Genomic DNA, 19528 nt, shown 5'->3' on the forward strand with positions numbered 1-19528 from the left:
AGCTATCAGAAACCTGAATCTCAAGGCCTGTTGTGCAAAGACCCCCCTTCTCTCAGTTTTCTTCACTGGACTTTCCTCTATTGCTCTTATGATGTTCAGGGGGAACAGTTTACTCAGGAGACTTTTTTTTTTTTAAATCTGACCAATGGATTTCTTCACTACAGCCAGCACTTCAATGACAGGTAAAGAATGAGAAAGAGGAGAGAGACTAGGTTCTTTTCTAAAACCTGCTATGCTCACTTCAGAGAAGGCAATGGCACACCACTCCAGTACTCTTGCCTGGAAAATCCCATGGATGGAGGAGCCTGATAGGCTGCAGTCCATGGGATCGCGAAGAGTCAGACGGGACTGAGTGACTTCACTTTCACTTTTCACTTTTATGCTTTGGAGAAGGAAATGGCAACCCACTCCAGTGTTCTTGCCTGGAGAATCCCAGGGATGGGGTCGCACAGAGTAGGAGATGACTGAAGTGACTTAGCAGCAGCTATGCTCATTTATAACCACCTCTCCACTCATCTTTTGCTACCATTTCTATCACTCTTTTAAATTACCATCTACCAGGAAAACCAGGCTTTGTGACCATGATGGTACCTTTTTTCCACTGCACCTTTAACTTAATAACAATAAACGCTTCAATAAAGGATGGGTAGAAACTGGAACCCTTGTGTACTGCTAGTGGGAATGTAAAATGGTACAGCTGCTATGGAAAACAATATGATCGCTTCTCAAAGAATTAAAAATAGAATTATAGATGATCCAGAAATCTCAATTCTAGGTTTACCCAAGACAACTGAAAGCAGAATCTCAAAGTGATATCTGCACACCCATGTTCACTACAGCATTATTCACAGCAGCCAAGAGGTGGAAGTAATCCAAATGTCTATGAATGAGTGAATGGATAAAGAAAATGTGGTATATACAATCAATGGGCTACTATTCAGCCTTAAAAAAGAAGGAAATCCTATCACATGTTTCTACATGGATGAACCCTGAGGACAGTATGCTGTCATTACAAGGACATTATGCAATAAGCCAGTCATAAAAAAGATGGGTACTTATAGTACATGGAACTCTGCTCAATGTTATGTGGCAGCCTGGATGGGAGGGGAGTTCGGAGGTGAACGGATACATGTATACGTGTGGCTGAGTCCCTTCACTATTCACCTGAAACTATCATGACATTGTCAATCACCTATACCCCAATACAAAATAAAAAATTTAAAAATAAAAGATGGGTATTGTATGATTCCACTTACATGAGGTAACTAGAGCAGTCAAAGTCAAGGAAACAGAAAGCAGAATGGAGGTTGCCAGGAGTTGGGAGAGGGGGAACCTGGGAGCTGTTGTTTAACGGGAAGAGAGTTTCAGTTTTGCAAGATAAAAATGTTCTAGAGATTTACTGCAAGACAATGTCAATACAGTTAACACTATTGAACTGTCCACTTAAAAATGGTTAACATGGTAAACTCTATGTAATGAGTTTTTTTAACCACAATTAAAAATAAAATTAAAAAGGTTTGGTACAGTCTCAGGGGGAATCCACTCCTGGGCATAGCTATAAGAGCAGATCTAAGGACAAGTTTCGTGCCTAGACTCTCAACTTGAACAAAACATTCTCAAATGCTATCAACCAACACACTGATTCCTTCAAGTCCTCTCTTTAACCCTTAAGAAGGAAAAAAAGAAAAAACTGGATGAGAATTCTGCCAACTCCCATTTTTACAACAAAAGTCCCAATAAATTACTTATTGACTCCAAATTGCCTCCAAGTCTCATGTCTCTGTACATAGTGCTCCAGAGTCACTTCCACTTACCCCAGTTACCCCTAATGTCAGGCCTTCTGATCTCTACACGCCCAACTTTCATGAAATTGTTCAAAAATTATTTTTTCAGTCACCCTCTTTGAGGTCGAATCCCCACATCACAAATTTGTAATAGCAGTTTTTGGTATGTTAGGAAGAATCAGTGGCAACACATCATAGCTAAGCAGGTATGCACACACCCACACAATCTGGGTGTGGGTATAGATGTGGGTGAGTGTCTCCATCCCACAGGTGCACAGGATCACCTTGGTAGATAATAAACAGAAATGCTTTCCATACTCCTAAGGTTTTGTGATACTCCATCATCAACTCTCCTGAAATATTCAGACTCACTGATACCCTCTTAAGTGTGGGTACATCCATAGTTTTCTGTCAAGAATAATTTCCGTGTAAAAAGGGCCCATGAAGCAGTAGATCACAGCTCTGACTGATTAAAGTGTCCTCCATCCTGTCTATATAAGATTATGGAAGGGCAAATAGCAAAAATCATTACATAGAAGAAGGGCCTGTAATTTGAAGTGATTATACTCAAAGTCTTGTTAACACTCTATAAGAGTCTGCATTTCTGACTCATCAAACAGAAAAAGTTTACAAAAAATTAACAAGAGTCTAGGACTTGAGTCAGAGTCACATGGCATTTAATATTTCCTGGAGAAGGACAAAGGTTGCTATCATCACCATACACAGTCTACATCTCACCGTGTACACAGAAACCACTGGGAAAAGAGGCCCTAACTCACCCAGGCAACCACAGGAAGGCAGTCTGCTAACTCCTCAGGGGCCCACATACACTCTTGGAGGCCTATTACTGTTGTTCAGTCACTAAATTGTGTCCGACTCTTTGTGACCCCATGGACTGCAGCATGCCAGGCTTCCCTGTCTCTCGCTATCTCCTAGAGTTTGCTCCAACTCATGTCCATTGAGTCGGTGATGCCATCCAACCATCTCATCCTCTGTCGACCCCTTCTTTGCCCTTAAGTCTTTCCCAGCATCAGGGTCTTTTCCAATGAGTTGGCTCTTCACATTTTGGCTCTTTGGCTACATTAGATGGCCAAAGTATTGGACCTTCAGCTTCAGCATCAGTCCTTCCAATGAATATTCAGGGTTGATTTCCTTTAGGATTGACTGGTTTGATCTCCAAGGGACTGTCAAGAGTCTTCTCCAGCACCACAAGCCTATGGAGGCCTATGGACCTTAGTATATCTAACCAGTCCACCTCCTTATTTTTCAAATGAGGACAGTGAAGCTGAGAGAGGCTAGAAGATTTCTCTAAAGTCTCAACTAGTCAAGCCCAGCAGCATCCCAATCTCCAGACTGCAGTAACAGTATTGACAGCAGCACTTTCATCAATGCCATAAACAGCTTTGGGACCTAAAAAAATTTTCCCTAGACTTTAATGCCCATCTTTAATGTCTGGCTTTTCTATAACAGTACAACAGGAGTGGGACAGTAGGTATTTAAATAAAGTGCCCAGTTAGTATTTGTCACTTTGCAGAATCCTAGGATACCTTTACTAATTTAATTTTATCCTTCCTTAAATAAAACTTACCGCTTTTCAAAAGATGTTTTCCAAGTTGTTTCTACAACATACCAACAGTCATATCTAGGATATATTTTACACCTCCATACCTTATAAGGTAATTCATACCATCATACCTTTTTAGTATACTACTTAACACAAATGTTTGACCTTTTTTTAAAAAAAAATAGGTCACTTAGGTCTCCCTTTTAAAACTGGTCACACTTCTCTTGTGCTTGACAACCAGAAGAAAGAATGCTTATAATATCTGATTCTTTATTTGGCTTTCCTATTAAACACAGGTGATGTTTGGCTCTATCAGGAAAGGTTTTAAAGTCAGCTTAATTTAAAATAAATAAATAAAGTCAGCTTAATCACCACTGATGTCACAAATGAGTATTCATTACTTTCAAAAAAAAAAATCAAAAAGCTTTGTTCTAATATCTGTTCCTCCAGCAGTTCTAATCTTCTAAGTTTACTCAAGGTATCTCAAAGTCTTACTCATAATTCTCTAACATGGGGTAATCACGGGGAGAGGTACAATATTCTTTTTCCAAGAATTAAAGGGTGTTCAGAGGCCAACGAATACTTATGGGAAGGAGGACAATTTCCAAGGGAGTTAGAGAAGCTGGGTTACAGATAGGCATCAGAGGCTTTCAATTACTGCCCTGGAACGCAGTATTTATACCACCACTAAAGCAGGCAGGCTGGGCAAATAACAACCTAATTTAGAAAATCTCAGACTGAAATCTGTGAAACAGGGGCTAATGCCCCCTACTGAAAACTGTTCTTAATATTATAGTAATATTTTTATAATCTTGCCCAAGATGAAAGTGATACACAAATTTTAAATATTACAAATAATCCCCCTGAAAATCTAGCAATATTTCTTCTTTACTATCCCCTGATACCAAACTACAGCTGTCTCAACAAGAGGGAACAGGGCTCTAAAGCTAATAACCCCCACAGAGGACCAACCCTCTCCCAGCAAGTGCAGGCAACTTGACTTGGATGTTCTTTTTTGTTTTTTTGGCTGTGCCCCACAGCATGTGGGACCTTAGTTCCCTAACCAGGGATTGAACCCACGCCCCCTGCATTGGACGGCAGAGTCTTAATCCCTGGATGGCCAGGAAGTCCCTTGACTTGCATGTTCTATGCTAAGCTCATCTGTCTCCCTCTGAGGAACACGAGTCTCCCACTTACATCTCCATCCCTCCCACTCCCTCCAATCTTGGCTATTTGCAGAGGAAAAAAAAAATTTTTTTTTCAACCTCCACTCCAAGAAAAGCTTTAAAATATTTTTTATGACATGCTTTCCTTAAATCATTGTCCCAATAAATGTTCAGGGTTCTGATCATCGTAATGTGCACTGAGTGCAAAAACCCCAAAATAGGAAAATGCAGCAAGAGAAAACACAAATGTGAAGAACGTCTTGAGAGTTTTTTTAAATTAAAAAAATGAGGTTTTTCCAATGCCCTCCCCCCACCCCCACCCCCACTCCCAGGAGAAGACCTGGAGTCATAAGAGCCCTGTGAACACCACAGCACAAAAGGCCACAGGTCAGCCCCATCTTTAGGCCATCAGACATATGCCCATGTTCCTGCCTTTCCACCTGACCTCTGATCCACCCATCATGCATTCATGTATCATTTCTCAATATGGAAGGCCTCCTTGCAGGAGGAGAGAGGAGCCCTCTAGTCACAAGATTGATCTTCCAAATGTGTGTGTGTCTTACTTGCTCAGTTGTGTCCGACTCTTTGCAACCCCATGGACTGTAGCCCCCAGACTCCTCTGTCCATGGAATTTTCCAGGCAAGAATACTGGAGTGGGTTGCCATGCCCTTCTTCCTAATGCATTGTTATAATTAGCAGCCCCTACCGCATGTCCACCGTGTACAAATGCTGAACTTGGCACCTTCCATGTTAAAGTTCTGTCAACACTCCCATAGGGAGGATACTATGGTTCTCATCCTATAGAAGTAACTTTGTCCACCACCTTATAGCTGGTAAGGGACAGAATAGACATTTAATCCCAGACTCCAGGCCTCGAAAGCCACTCTCCTTTCTCAGCATCAGAACTGAGATGCACAGTCCTGGATGCCTGAATTCAAATCTAGGAATAGCCAGGTGCTCAGGCCCTAGGAGAACCTGTGCATGGGTGTGTGGGGAAGCAGATGAGAAAGCCCCCATATGGTTCCCAAAAGCCAGGGAGAATGTAGGCAAATGCAAACTAAGGAAAACATAATATAATCCTGAAAACTGGAGGCCACGGGATAGAGCAAAAACAAATAAAAATTAACAGTGACCAGCCTTGCATATTCATGACCAAAATACCCCACACAACTCTGAAGATACCCCAGCTTCTAGCACCCAGAGCAAACAACTTAGCATGAGCAAACAACTTAGCATGAGCATATAACCAGAACCAAGCTCCCACTCCTCCAGCTGCCCTTTCCCACCCCGCCCCCAACAGTCCACTGGAGAGCAAGGCCTGGAGATTCAGTTTAAATCCTTGCTTTCTCAAACCCTTGGCCATCGCCCCAGTTTCAGGGCCTCCTCCTCATCTCCAGACAAACAGGACAGTCTCCTTAAATGGCTTCCCTCCACCTAGCTGTTCTCCTTGGCCTTCCTCCATGGTGTCCCCAGGAAGGCTCAAGTCCCACCTCCCAGTGTTCTCAGGTTAAGTCACTAGAAGGTTCAGGATCCCTGTGGCTAGAAAAACCAGGTGAGGCCATTCTGTTTCATGCAGAGTGGCTCCAGGCTTGCCATTATACAAACTGAAATAACAAATGTGATTCTACTTAAAAATAAAAACTCTCCTGAACTCAAGTGTAGAAAACCACTAGCCCAAAGGACGAAGGACGGAACTCCTTGGCATGACATTCGAGGCCCTCCTCGTTTACTCTTATGGCTCTCGCTTGAGCTCCTTCTCAATTCTGGTGTCTCCCCGAGGGAGCTGGGCACCATCATGCCATTCAGGGCGCCACCTGCTCACCCTGAAACTCTGCTGCATCTACTGACACTGCCTCTCCTCTGCGAGAACTATAGAAAATCTTTTCTGCTGACCACAGGCTTCTTTCCACTTCATCATCTATCTCTATACAGTTGACCCTTGAACAACATGGGTCTGAATTGTGCAGGCCCACTTATACATGGATTTCTTTCAACAGTAGATGCTACAGTGCTACATGATTCATGGTTGACTGAATCCAGCAGATGCAAAAACCACACATACAGAGGAATCACGATACAGAAGGCTGACTATAAAGTTACACCCAGATTTTCTACTGCATGGAGGGTCAGCATCACTAACCCCCGCATTGTTGGAAGGATCGATTGTATTTCTGACGCTATTCTCAGTGCCCGACACATAATGGATGTTCAATGACTATTTCATTCATTCATTCACTAATGAGTGAATGAAACAAAACATGAAATAATCACTCTTAATCATCTGATTCATAAAGTTTCAAAACAGAGACCACGCAAATGTACTTTCAAATGAACCTGTTACCACAGGATCTTCCAACACTTGTTTGTTATAAACTCTAACTAGGAAATCAATACTAGCATTAAAAAAGAGGAACTGAAAATACCAGAGCAACGCATGAAATACATGTAAACACTACTTCGCAAAATTCAAATGTGGGTGGACACACACACATATGCCCATATATAGTCCCTCAGGACGGTTCAACTCGATTTTGCAAAAGCAATATGCATGTGGTAGAAACCATACTTCAGTCTGTGAATTTTGATCTTTTCCCAGAATAACAGTCTGCATGATGATACTGTCTCGTGATGCTGAGCAGCAGCTCCAGTCGGCCAGGTGATCAAGAGGGTAAATAACCAAGAGGGTAAATATACTTACAGCCCTTCTGGTTTTCACTTTTAGTATAGCATACACCCATACATTACATGAAACAGACAACACTTTATTATAAAATGGGCTTTATTAGATTCAGACTAATATTAGGTGGTTCTGAGCACATTTAAGATAGGCTAGGCTAAGCTATTGTGCTCGGTAGGTTAGGTGTATTAAATGCATTTTTGACTTGTGACATATTCAACTTGCTGATGGGTTTGTCAGGACAAAACTTCGTTGAAGATCTGGACATAAATTTATGTGCATACTGGGCTGCTACAAAAATTCAGTTCTTACTGATTATTTCCCTCAAATATTTTGTTTCAAAATCTTAAGTCAGTTATAGGTTAGATCAACGTGATTACTCTACGGTCCTTCATTCAGTTTTTAAAACATAGAAACTACATGCTTCATGATAAAATTGAGTTCAGATAATAATGGTGTTGAGGGTGCCAATTAAAATGGCTTCCTGAATGTGAAAGAGTTAAAAAGAAAAAAAGAAAAAAAACCTACATGTGGGCACACCTGAAGATTATGGCTGATTAAATGCACAAAGAAGGCACAAGCACACCTGTTAATGCAGTGCCAGGGGTTTGGGGTTTCAAATGAGTATCAAGTGCCTCCTGCAGCGTGGCCTCCTCGCCATCCTGTATTTCTCAAGGCAGTCTTAAATACTTCTCCATTATTTACAAGCATCCTACAAACATGGGCTTTCCCTCATATGCTTGGAGGCAGTTCCAAGGATGGTGTGCTCGGGGCAAACGCCGGAGGCATACACTGATCCTCTGCAGAGTGACCAGTTCCAGATACAAAAGTCTGTATCTTCACCGCAGTCACACAGAGGTTAACAGATTTCATCTCTAATCTTATTTCTCCAACATCAGTATATAACACAGCTTTGGGACTATCAATCCATGGAACTATCAAACCCACATACTGGCTAGAGGAAAGGTAAAACTGACTGGGGGGCTGGGGCAAGCTGGCTAAATGACAGGCCGCTAGCCTTGTGGATTTAGAAAGTTAGGCAGATGCTTTACCATCTAAGCCACTGCAGCAAAATGGGAGGTAACCTAGGAGTCATACACTACAATGATAGCATTCCCTTCTCAGTCACGCATGTTCACCACATTTGCCAAATTCCCTATGTCCTCGAAGTCAGGATACAGTATTCCAGGAGGAAAACTGTGGCTGACATACAAATTTGTGATGAACCATTAAATTATCAAACGCCAGTTGCTGGCACCCACTTGAGGTTAACAATGACACACAGGAGAACACAGGCAAACTCCAGGCCCATCCAGGAGTGCCTGCCTCTTTAGAGATGCCCCCCATTAAGCATCTATTTGGGCTTCCCTGGTGGCCCAGAGGTTAAAGAGTCTGCCTGCAATGCGGGAGACCTGGGTTCAATCCCGGGGTTGGGAAGATCCCCTGGAGAAGGAAATGGCAACCCACTCCAGTATTCTTGCCTGGAGAAACCCATGGACGGAGGAGCCTGGTGGGCTACAGTCCATGGGGTCGCAAAGAGTCAGACACAACTGAGCGACTTCACTTCACTTCACTTCAAGCATCTATAGTATCCCAGAAACATGGAAGAAAGAGAGATTAAAGAGGGAAGACGTCCAGAAACACTGCAGTGACCTGAAGGAGGAGCAGACAAAACAAGAAATCTTCAGCTTTAACTCTTCTGGCCAAAAAAACAAATAAACAAACAGACAAAAAACCTAGGGGCAGACTTGTGCAGCACAAAAGGAGGCAGGGGCCACTATAACGGTATCGTAGAAGAATGTCTGATCCACCGTATAATGGTCTGTGCCAGCTGCCAAACAATGCCGCAAACCCCCAGAAGCCTCACTGTCAACAAACAATGCAGTAGGGAGATCAGATCCTGCAAGGACAGAAGCCTGAAGCAATCCTCTTTGGTGGGGGAAGACTAAACTCCCGATTCTAACCATCAACTGGTCCTGCTACTGTTCACAATAATTTACATGGAAAATATTTCAAACTTTTAGAATATGACAAGTGCCCCATAAGAAAGTGCCATTCCAGATTTTTTTCCCAGGATGGTGACATTAAGCAAACATCAGCATGTTCCTCATCAACATGGAATCTGTTTTGAGGAAATGGACTGTATAAAACAGTCATCAAGACATACATCAAACTTTCAAAAGGAATTATCTTTAGGAGTAGGGACAGGCTTGGGGGAGGGGAACATTTACTGTCTACTTCCATAGAGTTTGGATTTTCTTTTTCTTTTTTACAGTGCATGCATTGTAAAGTATGATATACAATGCAATATTAATATTTTATAATATATTTTAAGCTAACAGTCTTAAATACATAGAACTAATTTTTCAATGGGTATTACAGAAATTAGGGAGAAATTTTCCCCAACGAAGTGACACTTAGTAGTTCTGACCATGAACCGGTTCTTCAGCGCAACCAGTAGAAGTATTAACACATGATCACATTCTGACTTATGCAAAGAATGCTGAAAAACCATGATGCACTGTTTCTGTCTTTGAGGACTTTTTAGCAATCAGCCAGAGAGACAAAGCACAGATACCTCCACCTTGAGCACACACACAAAATTAATAAGACTCAGGCTGGAGTAGTGGTGAGAGCTTGGGATTCCCGAAGACTTACGAAGGTGACCCAAATGGTAATGTGCAATGCAGGGAGTGCCTGGGGACCTGGCAAATGGCCCAGCATCTCCCTGACTTCAGCCATCTGTTTCTTACGATGCCTACAGACACAATCATGTGGCTAATAAAGCCATTTCACATACATGTTCAAAAAACCAAAGGACTCTGAAGAAATTTAAATGTGTGTGGCAAAATTTTTATCAGCCTCACCCAGTAACACATCACTACCTTAGGGTTCTGAAAATTCACAGGTCTACAGAAAAGACTTCCCTTGAAAATTAAATAATGATAATCTGAAATCAGAATTGTGGAAAATGGGCATGTTTATCAATCAGAAATGGAGACTAGGATTCAGGTTTTGGGAAACTGTGACACCTTTATATAACAGTCCCATGTACTGACTGTCTTATATTATATAGCTTATTTCCCAAAAATAGAAAACATACTGGTAAGGAACATGCTAATGTACTTACGTCACTATACTGCTAAGAAATCTGGAGTGACAAGCTATTACCAGGCACCTGTCACACACTCCTGGTCGTTGAGGCCCCAAAAGAAACAACAGTCTAGACAAGTCACTAAATCGCCAAGCAAATTCACAAGTTAACTTAGGTACAAACTGAACAGCTAACTCTAATAAGGCACACTCTAAAGACTGACACACTAATGTTCATTTCTCTGTATTTTTTCAAAGGTATTAAAAGAAGCTGTTGAGCCTTCCCTGGAGGCTCAGACAGTAAGGAATCTACCTGCAATGCAGGAGACCTGGGTTCGATCCCTGGTTCAGGAAGATTCCCTGGAGAAGGGAATGGCTACCCACTCCAGCATTCTTGCCTGGAAAATTCCATGGACACAGGAGCCTGCTGGGCTACAGTCTACGGGGTTGCAAAGAGTCAGACATAACTAAGCGACTAACAAAAAGGAAGCTATAAGGTTACTGGTTGCTTTGTTTTAAAACAAGCAGTTAGTCAATGGCGAAAGTCACCCTGCCATTTTATAAGATAGTTTAATCTCTGAATCAAGAACATCAATCTATCCGAAAACAGGCCATGAGCATCTACTGTTATGCACTGCCATCTGCCCAGCACCCACCCCCTTTTGTAGGAAGAGCTCCATGTGGTTCCAGGGAGAGCTACCATGTTTTTACATCCCTCTGCACCCCCACATCACAGTTCACCCATTCAGGAGTTACCCCTTGACCAAAGTCTAGTAAATTACAGCCTCCTTATCAAACAGCCACCAATGTTTCCAACTGAAACTAGAAAAATGAGGCAAGAGGTGGGTAGCAAAGTTCAGGGGCACATGACAGACACATTCCCTGCTACCTGGAAGACCACCTGCAGGAGCAGAAATAGAAGCTAAAATCAAGAGACTGAGGGAGAGAAACCCTTACTTTCTGTTGTTCTGGGGCCTGTCTGCACCTTGCCTTCTCTTCCGATTGGCTGTTTGGCTCTTTCCTTGGTCACACAAAATACACCAGTATCTTTCCTCCAAAGTCCTAACAGAAAGTGCCTTCCCCCACCACACCACAATTTTGCATGAGAAATGCCAACCACAGGCTCCAACTGCCAGCTGAATTCTCTCTAAGCCATGGATGGATGGGGCGGGTGTGTTTTATCCATATAGCTTCCTACTCTTTACCAATGTTTTGGATACCGCTCCTAAAGACAGTCATTTGTAAGTAATCAATTGGTCATGATCTGGTATAAAAAGATTCTCTGGGCCAACTGGAGCCCCATCTCCATACACAACCTCACAGAGATGTGGACTAGAGAAGCCAGGATAGTGAGTCATTTAGCAATGAGGTCAGAAAAGACTGGCAGTAGGTGGAGTTGGAGCTACAACACACCAAAGCCATGCGTGAGCTGACGTATGGTGAGCAGACGCCAGCACTGTGCAAAGGGCGCCCGTCAGCGAGGCACCCACCCCACCTGAAAGATGAAGATCACCTCCAGCCCTACTGCAGCCTCAGTCACTAACGAATGTCTGGGTCTCCCAAGCTGGAAGATTTGCAGTAACCTGTCCCCCTACTTCACCACACTCTACCTTTTTTAATTCAGATACTTAAGTGAGTCCCTGTTTCTGACAACCAGAAACGGCGAAGCCAGAATAATTCTGAATGCAAAATTCTTTCCAGAGAAGCCCATCAGCAGGCATAAACCAAATGCTTGTTACCGTGGTACCCAGAAACCTCCCACTGGATTACTATACTGAATGTGATTATGTCAAAACTCGTGACAGATACACAGTTTAATAACCAAAGCCATCTTCTTAAATCAGCTTGGTGTCAAACATCAAAACCGTAATTCAAGAAACTATTTAACATCTCCCCCGATCAGTTTTCTCTACAAATTAAAATACTAAACTGAATGGTACTGCTGAAAATGGTAGTTAAATAAAAACCTTAGCTATCTGAATTTCACTGTAGAATTGACTCGGTGATATTTTTAGTTTGTTCTCATTGGGGGACATGTTTTTTAAGTGGACAGGACTTTATAAATGCCTTGCATATAAATGATATATTGTCTTCTTACTTTCTTATATTTTCTTCTTTACTTGCTCATGGGTCCACTTTGGGAGAAAATTGGCTAAAGAGTTGAACGGTATAAGTGAATTCAACAGAGGGAACAAAGATGACCATACAAGATGACCAAACACCCACCAGTAGGTTTTTCTGGTGACCACATCCAAGTAAGTGAAGAAGTACTTAACTCCACAGTGCTATCCTATCAGATGCCTATGAGGGATCTGCCATCTGTTCCAAGGCAACTGCCAAATAAAATCACAGTATTATGGTGTTGGTAACTTTTACAGAATTTTTTCTGTTTTTTCCCACTAATCTACTACTATTACTTACATAAGAGAACACAGGGAGAAATGAAGTACTGACACATGCTACAACATGGATGAACCCTGAAAATATTTTGCTACATAAAAGAAATTGGTCACAAATAGCCACATATTGTAGGATTCAATTTAGTTGAAATGTCCAGAATAGACAGATCCATAGATTAGTGGCTAGATTAGTGGCTAATCTAGCCACTAGATTAGTGGCTGCCTGGAGATGGGGAAGAATGAAAATGGGAAGTGACTGTTAACGTGTATGCGACTTCTTTTGGGGGTGATAAAAATGTTCTGAGATTAGTGTTATTAGATATAACTGTGAATGTATTAAAAATCACTGAATTGCATACTTTACAGGGGTAAATTTTACAATATGTAAGTAATATCTCCTTGGACTGCAAGGAGATCCAACCAGTCAATCCTAAAGGAAATCAGTCCTGAATATTCATTGGAAGGACTGATGCTGAAGCTGAAACTCCAATACTTTGGCCATCTAATTCGAAGAACTGACTCACTGGAAAAGACCCTGATGCTGGGAAAGATTGAAGGCTGGAGAAGGGGACAACAGAGGATGAGATGGTTGGATGGCATCACAGACTCGACAGACATGAATTTGAGTAAGCTCCGGGAGCTGGTGATGGACAGGGAGGCCTGGCGTGCTGCAGGCCATGGGGTCACAGTCAGATACGACTGAGTGACTGAACTGAAGTAATATCTCAATAAAGCTGATACTTAACAGACAGACAGATGGCTGTGGGTAGGGGGTGTACATATGCAGAGAGAGTAGGAAAAGCAGAAGACTGGATAAAAATCATAATGTTTTCCTCTTCTGCTTACCTAGATAGTGTCCAACAAAAGACAGGTCACATTCCCTAAGTTAAATCATAAATCAACCATAAAATATAAGGAATTTTCCCCTAAAAATGGTGATCAGAATTCCTCAAAAATAAGAGAATGACTTAAGGAAAATTTTCTTGTTGGGTGAGAAGTTAAGAAAAGGGTTAAGATGTACTGAAAGTAAAAGTGTTAGTCACTCAGTTATGTCCTACTCTTTGTGACACTATAGGCTGTAGCCCTCCAGGCTCCTCCATCCATGGCATTCTCCAGGCAAGAATACTGGAGTGAGGAGTCATTCCCTTCTCCAGGAGATCTTCCCAACCCAGGAATCGAACCCAGGTCTCCTGCACTGTAGGCAGATTCTTTACCATCTGAGCCAGCAAGGATGCAGCAGGAGATGATAAGGGAATTAGGATCGAGAAGTTCTCTGCCAAAAGAATAAAACTTGAAAGTGACTGAGCGGCAGGAGTGGGGGCTGGGTTAGGAAGAGGAATGGTGTGTGGTTAAGAGGTTTGCTAAAGGAGAGGCTGGTGCTCCCATGCAGGATCATTCAGCTCAGCTACTATGGAGTTCCAGCCACTGCTGAGATGAGAGAGAATTTGAAGACTATTAGGACCAGGAGCAGGAATCCAAGCTGATTTCAAAAGTCAGGAGGGGGTCATCTACAGCAGCAAGGAGAAAGAGAGGGGAGGGAAATCTGAGGAACCTGTAATTAAAAGAGAAAGAAAAGATTCCTGTAGTGCTATGGCTGGGACACTACTGAAGCTTTATGTGTACAGAAAATAAAATGGGGATATAATTCAGGACTGCATGTAATGACCTAAACAGACTTTCTCTCAATAGTTTTGCATAAACCCCTTTGATATGAAATATTCTTCCAGATTCAGATTTCACAAACAATGGGTGGTGTATTTATTGGGCACTAGGGACCATGCCGCTCTCAGAAATAATCCCAAATAATGCATAATTTAGGCAAACAGCTTCAAGAGTAGATGAGGACATAGATTGGTGATTTAGTCACTAAGTCCTGTCCGAGTCTTGCAACCCCATGAACTGTAGCCTGCCAGGCTCCTCTGTCCATGGGGTTCTCCAGGCAAGAATATTGGAGTGGGTTGTCATTTCCTTCTCCAGGGGATCTTCCTGACCCAGGGATTAAACCCATGTCTCCTGCACTGCAGGTAGTTTCTTTACCAACTGAGCCACCAGAGAAGCCCCAACTCCATCATGCAAAAAGACTTTCTCTTGGGGCATAAAAGTATTCCTTCTGAACAGGGTGGTGAGCACGCGAATAAGAAAAGCTCTAGCTTAATTTTCAAGGAATGAGTCTGAGCTCAAGGTGGCGTACCATCTTGGAAAGCCCACAGTGCTTTCTATTTTCATGAAAGGGATCCTCAGAGCCCTGCAGCCCAGCTTCTCTTTTGCTGCAGTGGAAATGGCAGCAACCGCACCAAGGTTCAAGACTCAAGTCTCTCTCCAAGTTCCAAGGGGTTTTACATTACTCGACTCAGACTCTTAAAAATGGTTTTGGTTTTTCTCCCTCTTGCAATCAATCTTTCCCTCTAAATTACTAGAGTGCTAGTTGCCTGCACTACTTTCCTGGCACTGGCATACAAATAAACAGGCTTTTATCTTCCTAATTGGATCATTCCAGACCATGTTTTATAGATCTCTTTGCATATTCAATAGCAAGCTGGCGCCATACTTTCACTAGAAGGAAGTAAAATATTTTATATATATTTGTTTGTTTGTGTATTCATCCTGGCAGGGGAGATGGATTGTAAATTAACAGCCGTATTCTGGGAAGTAGAATTCTATGTAAAACCACTGTAGTACAGGAGATCTTAAAAAATATGAAGCCAGTATCTAAACCATCTAATTAAAAAACTCATTATTATTGGTAGAAAGAACAATAGGACATCTCTCTCAAAAAAGGTAAATTAAAAAATCTTTTACCTTTAAAAAAAAAAGAGTTACTGTTTTTCTTTTTGATTTTTTTGCTTTTAATTAATTTGTTTATTTGGCTGCACTGGGTCTCAGTTTCAGCATGCAGGATTTTTAGTTATGATATATGTGATTTGGGTGGAGCTAGTTGTAAAAAAAAAAAAAAAACCCTGCCTGCCAATGCAGGAGATATACAAGTTCAGCCTCTTAGTTGGGAAGATCCCCTGGAGGAGGGCATAGCAACCTACTCCAGTCTTCCTGCCTGGAGAGTTCTTTGGATAGAGAAGCCTGGCGGGCTAGGGTCCATCGCGTCGCAAAGAGTTGGACACAACTAAAGTGACTTAGCACACACATGTGGTACCTAGTTCCCTGGCAAGGGACCGAACCCAGGCCCCTACCCTAGTAGCTCATAGTCAGCCACTGGACCACCAGGGAAATCTCCTCTTCTACAGTTTCAAAATAAGTTTCCACCATCTGTGCGGGTCTATCCGTTTGCAGATTAAGTATACTAAATCATATAAGTATGTAACCTTAAGGATAGCTTGAAATTTGCCATCAACGGGCAGAAAGTAGAGGCAAGTTCTGCTCTCTCACTGTACAGAATCCAGGTCTTCTGGAGAAAACCTCGGCCTGAATTTTTTATCTGTAACTGCAGTTTTTTTAGGATATACTTTTGAAACGTCCCCACTAATTTTAATTAGCACTAGAGAGCTCATTTAGTGTCTTAAGAAATTTCCTGCTCTCCTGGAGATTACAAATTAAAAGACCCATACAACCACAGGGCCTGGGAGTGGGAGTGGGGGTTGGGGAGAACCTCAATCACCTCCTGGAGGAGGATCCACCCTGAAGGGGCCTGTACTGAGGGCAGGGATTTCAGCAAGAAATGCTTGGTCACTCCAATGCAAACTTATGTTTAAAGGAAATCTAGTTGATACACACAGTCACTAAATAAGTGTTATTTACTCTATCCGTGTAATGTAAAAGATACAATTAGGTGCTTTCACCTCATTTTCTCAGCTTCCTTGATTCTCCACAACCACATAAACTCAAGGTCAATTTCTTTTGTCATTCCCACAGCTTCACAGAAAGGCTCTCCTGCAACATTTTAGCTCATAAATGCTGATGAGTGACAACTCCCAAAGCACAGATTATGTTTTTAATTTCTGACATTTTTTGAAATGTTCATTCGTACACAGGCTTTCTCCTACTGCTTTGCTGTGCCATTATATTGGGGGTGGGAATTAATCAAAACTTTGGGATGTGATAATAGATGTTAAGATGTTTTTATGCTTTTTCCCTAATTACCAAATTGTTCAGATTTATTTCAGGAAAAAGTTCAAATACAGATACGAAAAAAATCACTCAGAAAGAAACATGGAATATTTTGGTACACAGCCTATTTTTTTAAATTCACCGTTTATGAGTATTGATATAATGATATTAATTCTAATTACTGTATCAAGCTAAATGTTACACTTTTAAAAAGATTACTTTTTCTACCTGCCTTAATTTGTGTTGATTCCACAAAATATAACCTAAACCATAAATACCCATCACTTGTAAAAAGAAAATGTTTACCTTTTACATCTCTTTAAAAGAGTAAAAGGTTTTTTTAAAAAAAGCATGTAAGCTTCAGGCTCACAGCAATAGAATTCCTCATCTATATACACTACAAAGTGATTGCCAGCACAATTCTAGTTACCATCCATCCACCAGTCGACACCCTTCACCCCCATTACTGACTCTCACCCCCCCTTTCCCTATGGTAACCACTAATCTGATCTCTGTGAGTTTGTTTCTGGTTTATTTGTTCATTTGTTTTGTTTCTAGATGAAATGGCCTCAGACACCTGACAAAGTAGACCAGACGACCATCAGTCCTCTACACCAGTCTCAGCACATGGTTCCCCAGACCAGCCGCAATAGCATCACATTGGGAAACTGTTAGGAACATAAATCATCAAGTACCATCCGGGGCTTACTGAGTCAGAAACTCTGGGAGTGGGCCCATAATCTGTGCTTTGACAAGATCTCCACAAGATTCTGAAGCCCACTCAAATTCCAGAACCACGGTTCTAGACTCTGCTGGACTGGACTGTTATTCCTGCCATTAGCATGTTAGGCTTTTTGGAGAGCTCAGAGATTATTTTGTCACACAGACCTGGGAAGTCAGAAAATAAGCAAGATAGTTTCCTCCATAAACAGATGGTTTTCCTGGCATCTTCTGGATTCACTGAAAATAATTTCTTTTTTCTTTTCACGTTATATATACTGGAGGCATCATGTTTTCTTTTCAATAACTCTTCACAGTTACTCATGGCTTCTTCAAGCCACAGGATACATTCCTGAGCCTTCTAAAGATCCTTCTAACACGTCTGAATTACCCATTATCATTCCTCTCACCCATGGGCTCTGAATCACTTTGCATTTTCCTGAATATAAAAAAATAGTAGGCTATACACTTCAGAGCTGGTCTGCCTTCAGCCACTTGTCAGCAGTGTGACCTTGGCAAGCTACTTAATCTGCCTGTGCCTCAGTTTCCTCACCTGTCAGTTCAATCAGTTCAGTCGCTCAGTCGTGTCTGACTCTCCACAACACCATGGGCTTACCCTGCACGTAATAATAACCTCCCCCACAACTGCTATGGGATTAACTGTTAGAATATGCCATGAGCAGTGCCTGACACACAGTAAGCATGCTTCCTACCATTATCATTTGTTCAAGGACCTGGATAACACAGAAGGAAAGACATCTTAGGAAGTATAAGGACAACTGATCAATCCTAGGAACAGCTGGGATTCTGTACTTCTGTAGTTCTCTGGAACTACAAAACAAAGAACAAGAATCTGCTCTGCAATTGGCAAGTAAAAAGAAATACTACAGTGGACCCTTGAACAACACGGGTGAGGGACACCAATTCTCTACACAGTTAAAAATCCCCATTGTTCAAGGGTCAACTGTACACAGCCATCTGGAACCAGAAAGCAGCTGACTGGTGATCAAAGATAACTGGTCATTATAGTATCACACTAGTCTAAAGGCTCAAATGAAAACTCAAGAAAATGCTGCTGCTGCTAAGTCGCTTCAGTCGTGTCTGACTCTGTGTGAGCCCATAGATGGCAGCCTACCAGGCTGCCCCGTCCCTGGGATTCTCTAGGCAAAAACACTGGAGTGGGTTGCCATTTCCTTCTCCAAGGCATGACAGTGAAAAGTGAAAGTGAAGTTGCTCAGTCGGGTCTGACTCAGCGACCCCATGGACTGCAGCCCACCAGGCTCCTCCGTCCATGGGATTTTCCAGGCAAGAGTACTGGAGTGGGGTGCCACTGCCTTCTCCACAAGAAAATAAGGTAAGAGACTGAAGTGCAAATCAATCCACTAACACAAGACAGGATCATAGTTTCCATGAGGTTCCATGTTAGTGAATAAGCTAGAAAATAATTCAATTCTCCAATTGAATTCTCCAATTCTAGAGTGACTATGTGGTTGATCATTTATTTGTACCCTCAAATCAGGTAAGTTCAAGAAAGATCTTTAAGTCACCACCACTCAAGATACAAACTCTCCTAAGGGCAACTGAACAATTTTCCCACAGCATTCAGTTGACTTCATCCCCAACATCTATTTCCCTCTTCCTCTTTCCCCATTATAATCCACACTTTCTAGCCAAGCTGTCTGGGTGGGACTGACCCCTCATCAACCCATTCCCTGAACTCCAAGATGCACCCTGATTAGCTGATGTCAACCAGCATAACCTCTTGTGACTCCAGTGCAGAAAGGTTCCGAGAGAGGCACTGAAACGAGCATAATCAATCAAGCTGGTGAAACTGAACCCAGGGCCTCGGTGAAAGCATAGCACTGGACAATCAGAGGTGCATTTCTCTGCTGGATGTCCTTTCAGACAGATCCAGAACCTGGGGCAGCCATCCTGGGACTCCAGGACCCAAACACCTACCTGATAATGAAGTCTACACCAGCAAGCAAAGTCAAAGTGTGGAGAGACAGGAAATGGATCCTGGTCATACCATTTAAGCTTAAAGGTGAATTTGTCTACTCCTCTGT

The 19528-nt window shown here is 42.1% G+C and overlaps 1 protein-coding gene across 2 annotated transcripts in view; it reads right to left on the reverse strand.

Annotated features, from left to right (window-relative positions):
* The window catches only part of SPTBN1 (spectrin beta, non-erythrocytic 1), a 200366-nt gene that overhangs the window by 121483 nt on the left and 59355 nt on the right, over positions 1–19528 (reverse strand). The window lies entirely within an intron of this gene.

This window comes from Muntiacus reevesi, chromosome 3 (genome assembly GCF_963930625.1).
Source record: "Muntiacus reevesi chromosome 3, mMunRee1.1, whole genome shotgun sequence".
NCBI classification, from domain to species: domain Eukaryota; kingdom Metazoa; phylum Chordata; class Mammalia; order Artiodactyla; family Cervidae; genus Muntiacus; species Muntiacus reevesi.